At 39.3% G+C, this 12,289-nt stretch overlaps 1 protein-coding gene across 1 annotated transcript in view; it reads left to right on the forward strand.

Moving 5' to 3' along the window:
• Positions 1-3,988: 3,988 nt before the first annotated feature.
• IBTK (inhibitor of Bruton agammaglobulinemia tyrosine kinase) overlaps positions 3,989-12,289 on the forward strand; it is a 120,446-nt gene continuing 112,145 nt past the window's right edge. Inside the window, exon 1 of the mRNA XM_006873272.1 lies at positions 3,989-4,143. The gene's annotated coding sequence lies outside the window, so the exon portion shown is untranslated. The remainder of the gene's footprint in view (positions 4,144-12,289) is intronic.

Below are 12,289 nucleotides of genomic sequence, written 5' to 3' on the forward strand. Positions count from 1 at the left end.
TGGCATTGCAGCTGCCTCCAAGTGGCAGAGTAAAGATTAAGATTCCCTTCTTCAGAAAGCTTAAGTCTATTACACCAAGAGACCCTCCCTCCTGTAGTTTCAGGTTGCAGGAAAATCTCTATAACCTCACCCTTTGGCAGTTTGCCAGAACTGTTATGCCCTGGACCACACCGCCTTAAATACCTCAGTCTATAAGGAACAGGAGGGTTCTTGGTCTCTGGTGATGGAGTGCCTCTCAATAAACTTGCCTGCTACTGTTGAAGCCACGTCTCTCTCCTCGTCTCTTTCTTTCTTATTTCTTACACCATGTTTTCATACATTTGATTTACAGTTATCTTAATCCTGCTTGAAGTTTGCTGAACTTCATGGACCTGTAAATGTATATGCATATCTTTTAGGGTATTAACCTTCCTCAAATATTTGGTGATTCTTGGTTTTGGGCTCCTTTGTGCATTTGAGATTTAAAAAAAAAAAAAAAAAGTCTATAGAAGCTGTTTGTTACACACTCCCTCTGGGGAGAAAAAAGACCTGTTGTCACCACCTGAGTAGCTATCTTTCTTCAGAGGTATAAGGAAGAGGTGGGGCACACCATGGAGCAGGAAGATCCTACATTTGACCTAGAGTCCCTGTTGTTATTGTGATATGGGAGGATGAGGAAGTTTCAGTGGACTCAAAGATTCCTGTTGTGATATTCTAATGGATTATTTTGTGGTTTAACTCTGGATTCCTCTCAACCACATTTAGAAGTGGGCACTCTTGGTGTACTACCACCTTTCATAGCAGTCTGTCTTGTTGGTGTTTGGAACTACTACTCCTTTCTTCTGTCCATTTTTCAATGAATTCTTCCCAGCATATGCATAACTAAAGCATGAAAATAAGAAGTTTGGGTATGCATAGCGGGAGGAGTGGGCTGTCTGCCCCTTCCTAGATAGCTGGAGCAGGGGAAAGGGACAGGAGTTGTGGTTTGAGTAGATATTAGCATAGCTTTTTGGAGAGTTCATTTTGGGTCCCTATACCATCTCTTTTAAACCACACAGTAGTTTCACCTGTGGATGCAGTATGGTGATTAATAGCAAAATTGAAGTGTGTGCCAGAGAGCTGTTCATGTGGTAGATGATCTGGTATAAAGAGATTATGGACAAATAAGGTTCCAGTCATTTCTAGGCCAGTTGCATTTTTATAGTTATAACCATTCTTACAGAATTTATTCAAGTTGGAGTTTCTATCCATTGCAACCATACAAGTTTAATATCTTTTCCTCAGTCACTGTTGATTCTTATTTCTACATAACTTGAGAAACAGCATAGTGCATATGATCACTTAGCATTTTTTTTTTATTATGAAGGTTATTAATTTCTCTTTTAAAATGGCACTCAGGTGGTTTATTATAAATATATAGTTTACAAGTATTTTCACAGTGTACCATTCTGGTCTCATTTCAAACGCCATTCCTGATGTACACACTTTTCTTCTTACCTTCTCCTATCAAAATCACTGAAGTCTTCTAACATCATCTCTTGTTTCATTTCTTCAAGTTTACTTCAGAAATTTCAGTCAATTTTTCTAAACTTTGATTTCTTTTTAATCGCTCAAATAATATTACAGTATTACAATGAAAAATAAATTACAAAATTCAAAATGAAAAAAAAAAAAATCACCCATAATTCCACCCATCATAAAAAGAGAATCGTTACTACTACTGAAATAATGTAAACATATGTAGTTTTTAAATAGCTTATTTTGATTTTTTCCTCTCCTAACCATGTCTACAAGGAACTCTGGTAGCATAGTGGTAACTAATTGGGCTGTTAACCTCAGGGTCAGCAGTTTGAAACTACCAGCTGTTCCGTGAGGGAAAGATGAGGCTTTCTGCTCCCATAAAGATTTACAGCCTTGAAAACTCTGTACAGGGTCGCTATGAGTCGGAACCGACTCCACGGCACATACAACAACAACAACAACAACTATATCTACAATGCATTTCTCATCTAGTTGCTTATCAGTTGTACTATTTATGAATTATTTCACTCTTCTGTTCAGCAAATAACCATTATCTTTGAAAGCACCTAATTTTTCAGGTAAAAGGGGGACAATTCCCCATCCCTTTGCCTGGAATGCACTTTCCTCCCTGCTTCATCTATTTTATCTCTATTCATTCTTTAAATTTTAGTTCAAATGCTACTTTTTGGGGAAGCCAGATTAAATCGAATATTCTTCTTTATAATACTTCTAAAAGTTGCCATTTGCAGTTATGTTTGGGATTATTTGGGATATTATAGTATAAACATTGGACTGGTAACTGCAAGGGAGCAGTTCAAATCAACCAGCCACTCCCAGAAACCCTATACAGGGTCAATATAAGTCAGAACCAGCTCCACGCCACACAACAACAATAATTGCTTTTGTTCATTGTTGAATCCACAGTGCTATCTCTCCCTATGAATTGTCTAGCAGTTTGCAATTAACACTTGTCTTTAAAAGAATAAAGACTGCTTGGACTAATTTAGCTGGTAAAGAAATACTGTAAAAAACAAAAGGTGCATTATTTATAAAGTATTGATACATGCTAGACACTCTACTAGATGCTATTTCTCTATCTATATCATTACATTTTCACAATTCCAAAATGTGTTATTGCCTCTCTTTTTAAAATGAGGAAACTGGGGCTTCAGAAAAGGCAACTAACTTGCCCAGATAGAAAAGACAGACATAACATTTGAACTTAAGGTCAATGTATTTACATGATTAGCTTTACCTGCCATTACTGGCTTCTTTATTTATGAATAAGAAAGTAATCATTTACAGCTTTTTTCACAATCACTCTGTTTTTCACAAGACAAATAGATTTTTGTTACATGTTAAATAAAATAGGGAGTAGGACACATAAAGAACAAATAACATTATACTGGAAAGGGCAGCAGAACTTGGTCCTAGTAAAGCTTTCCCTTTCTCCTTCACTAACTTGTCACTGTGAACTAGTAACTTATTTTCCCAAAGGAAGACTATTAAGGGAAAAAAAAAAAAAATGTGTCGCAGAATGCACCCTAACACGTCCTTTTATAGATCAGACTTAAAGGACTTTTCCAATTAGCAACGTGGCAGAGCTGTAAAACCCTGTCCTGACTCCTAGTGTTTATTCTGAGTCACACTACCAGTCCTTGAATAAACATTGGCTGTGTTTTTATTCGGCATTCAGCAACAGTTTGTTTCCCACTTGAGGTTCTCCTACTGGTGATTGTCTACTTCGCTGTGGATTAATGCACCAGGCTGCAAAGCCGTTTGAACTGCAAGATCGGTTGTTCAAGTTCACTAGCTACGCCTTGGAAACCCTAAACAGGGTCGCTATGGGTCGGAATCGACTTGACGGCACTTAACAACAACAACTTTTTGAAATGGCTCTTAGATGCAGAGTTTAAAAAAAAGGAGCAGGAATTGGGGGAAGAAATAGTGTAACGCTGGTGTCAGGCACTGAGTGGCGTGATCAAGGCAGCTGCTGGTTCCGTGGTGGTGATCTAAGAAGGCACCCCGATAACCGGGTGTAAAATATAGTGAAGCAGGGATGGGCAAGAGTGTGGCTTTGGCTTTCCAGTGATCCCACTGCTAGGGTGACAGGAGGACTATTTTTGCGGAAGATGTCCACACTTTTGGTTTCTTCTGCCTTAGTGATCGCACCCCCAATGCATCCAAATTCCCCGCGTATCCTCCTTTCTCTGTCTACAGCTGCGACTGTAGACGCTGAATGGGACCCCTGCTGTTGACATACAGAGTCCAACGACTGCCTGCCTGTGCTGGCAGTCCTAAGGCCAGCAGGGTCAAGCGCCTTTGGAGTGCTAGGGAAAAGGCCACAGCTTAGGTACTAACTACTACGTGATGTCTTCGGGACAGGCACAAACCAATCATCATGAAGCATACACGAGCCCCAGCCAATCAACGCCCATCTTATTCCTGAGTTCCGCCCGCTCCGTGTTTCTGCCCCCTTTCCTGGTAGCTGTAGCGGCAGCGGCCTCCAGAGCAGAACCGGCTCTGGGTACTGGCCCACCTGGCGCTTTTGAGTCTCTCGGTTTGCATTCACTGAGGATGAGTTCCTGCGCAACTGTGTGCCGACCCCGCGGAGACCAGCGTCGCTGTTTCATCTAGCGACTGGTGAGAGAGGGTTAGCACCGTCCGGAACAGTGTTTGAGCGGGCTAAAGCGACGGCGTCTTCTTTAGCCCGGGGGTGGTGGGAGAGGGTGAGGGTGATCCTGGATGGCAGTGGCGCGAGTCGATCACCGGTTGAGGACTCAGCGGCGGCATGGGGCAGGCTGAGTGATCCAGACCCGGTGGTCTAGACCCCTGCAGCTGCCGGTTCTCTGCCGCCTCCCTCTGCTAGTAATGAATGGCCTGTTCTGTTGACGTGTTACGTTGCAGTCTTGCCAATCACGCCCTCCTACGATGATGCTGCATTGCTAGTTTCTGATAGTTGTCGGGTGTTGCTCCCTTTAGTACATGGATTTGAAATAATTCATGGAGCCACCCATGTATCCCTACCCGCTTCGTGGTGTCACATAGTTTTAATCCACTTTAGGGAGACCGGTTCTGTTTGGGGAATCAGGCCATAAACTTTGAGGTCGGCAGTTCAAACCCACCAGCTGCTCTTCTGAAACCCTGTACTGGATCGGTATGAGTCGGAATCAAGTCGACAACACTTAACAACAATAACAGCAGTGTGTGAAAAGAAACTTTTTTGGGGGAGGAGGAATGTCAGGGAGACCAAATAGGCCTTTCGTTATTGTCAAATTCAGTGTCACACCTGCTTTCCAAAATGAAACACGCAGAAAATTTCAAGGGTGTTAATGGGCTATTTTTTCAGGAAGCAGAAATTGATGCAGCACCTTTTTATTTTTAATTCCCTGGCTTAAGCTTTGGCATTCAGACTTGACGTTTATCAGGAATATTGAAAGGATGTGACTATGGAGGATAGTGTTTCTGTGCCCATAAAGTGCAAATCTGTATGTTTGCATAGCCCCTTTTTGGTGATCACTCCTTTTTCTATTTTGAATTTCTTGATTTTGATTTGTTTTTGAAACTGACCTAAGGTAGGTGAGGGAAGAAATAGCTATTTGTTTTTTTCTTCCGTAATTACACATTTTGATTACTTTAGGAAATAATAAAAATGTAATACTGTTTTCTATTATTAAACATTAAGTCTTTAACTTGCAATAAGAACTTTCGGTATGCTGAATTCTATTTTAGGAATTTAAGCACTTACTGTGTTTCTGGAGTTCTGGTGTGGCACTGTGACTGCTAGTCACAAGGCCAGTGGTTCAAATCCACCAACTGCTCGGTGGAAACCTTACACAAGGTTGCTATGTGTTGAAATTGACAGGCCAGCACTTAACGACTACAGAAACAGTAACATGTTTCTGGACCGTAAAGTTCATTATGTAAAGAAGGTTAGGATTACTTTTCCAATTATTATTAATGGCATTAAAATTAACATAGTTTCTTATCATAAATAGGGCAGTAATTCCTTGCCACATACAGATATGTGCTTATCCCTAAAATCAGCATTTTCTCTATTGTAAAACTGGGTAAGTTTCTCTCTTTTAACAAGAAAATATTTGATAAAACATCAGAATACAGTGCTAAATCTAAATTATGAAATTCCTGAAGTAGTAAGTGCTTACTTAGCTCATGTTTTAAAGTTGTTATGTCAACTATTTCTAGATTTTGTAGAAGGGTTTTTTGTTTTTATTTTTATTTTTTCTATTATTTGATTGAGTCACTATAATTTGTGGCTTTGAGCAGTTAACTTAATATAGATGCAAATTTATAGGAAGGAAGGTATTTTGAATTTAAAGACCACTTTAAAAAAAAACAACTACTTATTGAATACATTTTGTGAGAAATACTATAACATTTCTCCTTTCCTGCACCTTAAGGAGTTTAAAATCATTGTGTGTAGACAATGGATATACTTGTAAGACAGGTGATTATTGTCATTTAGAGATAAAAAAAATTAACCTGGACTTGTCCAAGGTTTTAGATATTCTTATGACTACAGATAAGGATAAATTTTTCTGCTATGCTATTTTCTTCTTGTTAAACCTTTCCTAAGTGCATATGGAGCTCTGGTAGCGTAGTGGTTACGAATCGGGCTGCGAACCTTAAGGTCATCAGTTTGAAACTACCAGCTGCCCTGCGGGAGAAAGATGAGGCTTTCTACTCCCATAAAGATTTACACCCTTGGAAACCCTGTACAGGGTCGCTATGGGTCGGAACCGACTCGATGGCACTTAACAGCAACAAGTGCATTTCGAGAGTGTACTTTTGATTGGAGCAGAATAGTCTTTTCTATTTGTGTGATATTGAATGTTTGTTGTTTGCTGCTACCAAGTTGGATTCCAACTCACAGGAACATATTTAACAGAATGAAATGCTGCCCATCCAGCACCATCTCAGTGATGAGTTGTGGATCAGACCCTTGTGGTCCATAGACATCACCCCCCTTTAATTGTATTCATTTTGTTTTGATATATACACTACACCAATTCACCAGTTTCTGTTGGTACTATTTAGTGACATTGATTGTAATTGTAGAACCGATCCCATGTTTCTTCTCTGAGTTGTTCTTCTCTTACTGCCCCTGAGGTTGCTATCTAGTCTCTTGAGTTGTTGTTGTCAGTTTGATACCCTACGTTGTTATTAAGTGTTGTCCAACTTGTAGGGTTTCTGAGGAGCGGCTGGTGGGTTTGAATTGCTGGACCTTGTTCAGTGCTTATCCTATAGCACCTCACCAGGCCTCCCATATAGATTGTCGTTGTTGTTAAGTGCCTTTGAGTCCGTTCCAACCCATAGTTACCCTGTATAGGATTTCCGAGGAGTGGCTGGTGAGCTTGAACTACTGACCTTATGAGTCAAACTGATTTTGCAGTCCAGTGCATTAACCTGCAGCGCCTCACCAGGACTCTATAGATAGCCCTTAAAAGAGCATAATGCTCAAGACAGATCTATTTGACTAGTTTTGCTGAACTCGTTTGATTTTAAAATTACTTCAGGGGATATTTTTGGTTTAAAGATGATCTCAGGGCAGTAGTTTCAAACCTGGATCTCCACATGTAGATCAGGATTTCTACCTCTAATATGTCACTGCCCTGGTGGTATTGAATTAGCCACTTAAACTTTCATTGTAAAATAGATTTACCAGGACAGCATGAAATGAGGATGAAATGAATTGATTTATAAAACATACATGTTTGTCCATATGAGAATTCCAAAGATTCCAGTTTATAAGCAATGTGGGAGTGACGGCCTTATAAAGATGAGGGTGAGAAGCATTCCAAATACAAAAGACTACTATAGTTATGCCGTTTTCTGACCTGTATACCAATGTGACCCTCCCCCGTTTTTCTTAATATTTGTTGGGATTTTAGCATCTCATTTAATTTTCAGAACATCTCAGGGGATAAACAGTTGTTATCTCCTTTTTACAAAAAATACAATTGAAGCTTAGAGAAATAGACGATGTGCCTAGGGTTACTTAACGACTTAGTGGTATGGCTTACTGGCTCAGGTGTTCTGAAGTCAGAGCCTGAACTTTATATGCTTCATGGCACCCAGGCCTAACTAGATACTTTTCCTGAGATCACAAAGCTATTCTTAGCACATGAGACATAGGTATTTTGGTCTTGGATATGTCAGGGAATAACACAATCAGATTTGTGTTTCAGAAAGATAATTGAGCTCTTAAGTAGAATTGTAGACATTGGTGGGTGCTCAACTTTGGCGAAAACGCTTGTGGTTGACCAGTCTTCATAATTGCTTATCTACACTTTATATTCCTAAAATATTCATCTTACAAGTGTTACTGATTGCCCTGTCAATCAGGCCAGCAACCTGTGAGTTATTACTGAGTCTTGTCACTTCCTACTTTCTTTATCCCTAAAGAAAAGCACATATTCTGGTCCATCTTTGCATATGTATTAAGCCTCAATCCTATCTTTCTTCTGAATTACTTGGAATTTTCAGAATGGACCAAGATGACTACAGTATTTTTATATTTATTGTCCTCCTTTCTGGAATGCCCACCCATCTAGAATTTATCAGGCAAAAATGTACTTATCTTTGAGTCCTAGTTTATACAAGGTGGGGCTTCAAAACGTTTATGGAAAAATGAAATGAAAGGACCATGGAATTTGTCAACAAATTTTTTGAAGCCCATTAGTATATAGTCTTTTGGAAATTGTTGCTATACTACTCTTGTCTGCTTCCCATTCCTGTGTGTCATTTGTTTTACCTTGACGCAAACCACAATCTAACCTACTTTGAGTTGATACTGACTTACACTGACTCTCTGGGATAGCGTACAACAGTCCCATAGGATTTTCAAGGCTGTAAAGATTTACAGCCTTGGAAACCCTGTACAGGGTCGCTATGAGTTGGAACCGACTCCACGGCACATAATAACAACAACAACAACAACAACAACAACAAGTCTTTATGGAAGCACACTGTAACGTCTTTCTTCCATAGAGTTGCTGGTGGATTTGAACTACCGACATTTTGTTTAGCATCCAAGTGCTTTAACCACTGTGCCACTTACTGTTGTTAAATGCTGTGGAGTTAGTTCCAACTCATAGCGACCCTGTATAGGGTTTCCAAGAAGCAGCTGGTGGATTTGAACCACCAACATTGTGGTTAGCAGTCCAGTGCTTATATTGCAATGCCACACCAGAACTCTACTATGCCACCGGACCCTCCTTTTCACCTTGACCAGAGTCTTAAAAAGAGCAAGGAGTGGAGTGTGTCCTTTGAACCTGGGATCCCTGCCCTTTGAAACTCCTGGATGAAGGAAAAGACTGATGCCAAGCCACATGGAGATCTCCAAGGAATGCTGGATTTACAGAGACTGACAGGAGACAAGGACCTTTCTCCAGAGCCAACAAAGAGGGAAAGCCTTCCCCTTGGCTGGCACTCTGAATTTGGACTTTTGACTTTGTAAACCGGAGTCGTGATGTGGTGCTGTGGGCTAATGCACAGGACTGCAAGGTGGTTTGAACTGCAAGGTTGGCGGTTCAAGCTTACCAGCCGCTGCTCGAAACCCTGTACAGAGTCTATGAGTTGGAACCGATTTAATGGCACGCAACAACAGCATTAACCTGCAGAATTTCTATTAGGAAAGCTTTAAAACGTGGGCGTTATGAATAAGATGATGAAGCACATGGCTGTTGAGTTGATTCTGACTCATAGTGACCCCATAGGACTGCTAACTGTTCCCTAAGGGTTCAGAGACTGAGATTTTATGGAAGTAGACCACCTTATTTTTCTCCCACTAAGGGGCTAGTGGGTTTGAACCATTGACCATGCAGTTAATAGTCCAATGCTTAACCCACTTTGCCAGTGGGATACCTTGAGTAGATTGACTACTGATTTACAATCCAGAGTACACAAATACTGACAGAAGATAAATCAAAGACAAAACATCAAAAGATGATGAAGTGCTTAGTTAAAGTAGTCTACTCTTGTTAGAAAAATTCTAACGTATTGGTGGTTAGTTTTACAATAGGATTTAAAGAATTTTAGGATTTTAAGAAATTAAAGAATAATAGTTTTATCAACTAGCTGAGACTTGATATTTTGTTTCACCAGTCTGAAGGAGGCAAAACTGATGGGTTATTGAGCAAAAAGAAGCTAGGGATACATATATGAGTTTTCCCCATTTTCCTATGACCTCTACAATCAGTACAATAGCATTTACGTATTTATTTAGAAATTTGTTTTTTTTGTGTGGCACTGTGGGTTAAAAAAAAAAAAAGACCATTCACCATCTGCACATACATGTGTACAATTTTACCCCCAAATGGGATCATGCTTTGTAGCCTCATGTAAGAAGTTTTACAATAAATATTGCAGATTATGCCATATCGGAAAATATATAGCTGCTTCATTCCTTTTGATAGCTGATTAACATTCCATTATGTGACCATATCGTAATTTCTCTGACTATTTAAATTATTTACAGATTTTATTATTCCAAACTAAGCTAAGAAAGTTCTTGTACATATGCCATTTCACACATGTATACAACTGTGATGATATAGTTACTATTAAATGATTTTCTGAAGTAAATTACCAGGCCTTTATTCTTAGGTTATCTTCATCTGTAAGTGCTGTTGAAACTTGATCACTATCCTAACAACTGGCAAGCCTCCATTGACATGATTGGTGACAGTGCATAAGATGTATTGGACAGGAGCAGAACTTAGATCTCCTGCATAGATCTATAGGATAAATTCCTACAAGTAAAATTGTTTGGGTCAGAAAGCATGAGCTTTCATGGATATTACTAAATTGCTCTCCTTATATATGGATATTACTAAATTGCTCTCCTTATATATGTTTATACTTGAATATGCATGGAAAATGACTATAAGAATACACAACAAAATGGTTAGCAGTGGTTGACCTAAAGAAGAGTCCCAGTGGTTAGAGATGGGCGTGGAAAATAGATTTTTTTGAGCTTCTTGTTTGAAATTATGCTGTCACCAGTAATGCATAAGAATGTCTATTTTCCCATAACTGTTTAAACACATAGTAATATTAACCTTTTTGATCTTTGTCATTCTAATAAATTAAAACAATATACAAGGTGGCTCAAAAAGTTTGTGGAAAATGCCATTATCTTTTAATTCCATTTTTCACAAACTTTTTGAAGCCCCCTCATGTATGCTGAGCAAATAATCCAAGAAGCTGGGTTATATGAAGAAAAACGTGGCATCAGGATTGGAGGAAGACTCATTAACAACCTGCGATATGCAGATGATACAACCTTCCTTGCTAAAAATGAAGAGGACTTAAAATACTTAAACTGATGAAGATCAAAGAGCACAGCCTTTGGTATGGATTACATCTCAATGTCAAGAAAACAAAAATCCTCACCACTGGACCAATAAACAACATTCTTATCAACAGAGAAAAGATTGACATTGTCAAGGACTTCATTCTTCTTGGATCAACTATCAACACTCATGGAAGCAGCAGCCAAGAAATCAAATGACGTATTAGGCAAATCTGCTGCACAAGACCTTTTTTAAGTGTTGGAGAGCAAAAATGTCAGCTTGAGGACTAAGGTGCACCTGACCCAAGCTATGGTATTTTCAATAACTTCATATGCATGCGAAAGCTGTACAGTGAATAAGGAAGTCTAGAAGAATTGATGCTTTTGCGTTATGGTGTTGGAGGAGAATATTGAAAGTGCCGTGGACTGCCAAAAGAACCAACAGATCTGTGTTGGAAGAAGGGCAGCCAGAGTGCTCCTTGGATGCTAGGATGGCCGAACTTCATCTCTCATACTTTGGACATATTGTGAGGAGGAACCAGTCACTGGAGAAGGATATCATGTTTGGTAGGGTGGAGGGTCAGAGAAAAAGAGGAAGACCCCCAGCAAGATGGGTTGGCAAAGTGACTGTATCAGTGGGCTCAAGAGTGGTAACAATTGTGAGGATGGACCAGTACCGGGCAGTGTTTTGTTCTGTTGTACATAAGGTTGCTATGAGTCAGTACCGACTCGATGGCACCTAACAACAACAACAACAACAACATGTGTCTCATAGTTTTAATTTGCATTTCTTTTAAATGAGGTGTAAACCTCTTTTATTATTTTTTTTAAATCTGTTTAGATTGATGAATGTGGTCATTTTCTTTGACTTTATCTTCTGCTAGTCTCATTATGGAGTTGAGCACCTAACAACAAGTCTCATTAGCTTGTAGAAACTACATATTAAGATAGGGTTTTCTCCCTTTTGTCTTTATTTTATGTAGTTTTGAAAATGTATTACATTTATGCATTTATTTTATAATTTGGATTTTATATTTAGGAAGTCCTTTCCTACTTTCTAGTTATTAAAAAACAACAACTGTGTTCTCAAATAGTTAGTACTTTTGTCAACTTTTGTTTGTTGAGCCATTGGAATCCTATGCTGGTGGTAGTGGTGGTATAGTCGGTGCTGACTCTTAGGGACCTTACATCAGATTTGCAGGCTGTAAATCTTTATGGGCGCAGTAAGTCTAATCTTTCTCCAGCAGAATGGCTGGTAGTTTTGAACTTCTGACCTTGAGGTTAGCAGTCTGATTTGTAACCACTACTCTGCTGCTTAGAGCTCCTTATATGTTGACACAAGATATAAAATAAAAATTTAAAGTTATTTTTAGGTAACTACTCAGTTTTTAAAAACGCCTTTGTGTTATCTGTGGGGAAGGACCTCCCTGCAGATAGAACAATGTTAGCACCCTGCCTGGCACTTGCTGTTGT

This window comes from Chrysochloris asiatica, unplaced genomic scaffold (assembly GCF_000296735.1).
Source record: "Chrysochloris asiatica unplaced genomic scaffold, ChrAsi1.0 scaffold00233, whole genome shotgun sequence".
Classification (NCBI taxonomy): domain Eukaryota; kingdom Metazoa; phylum Chordata; class Mammalia; order Afrosoricida; family Chrysochloridae; genus Chrysochloris; species Chrysochloris asiatica.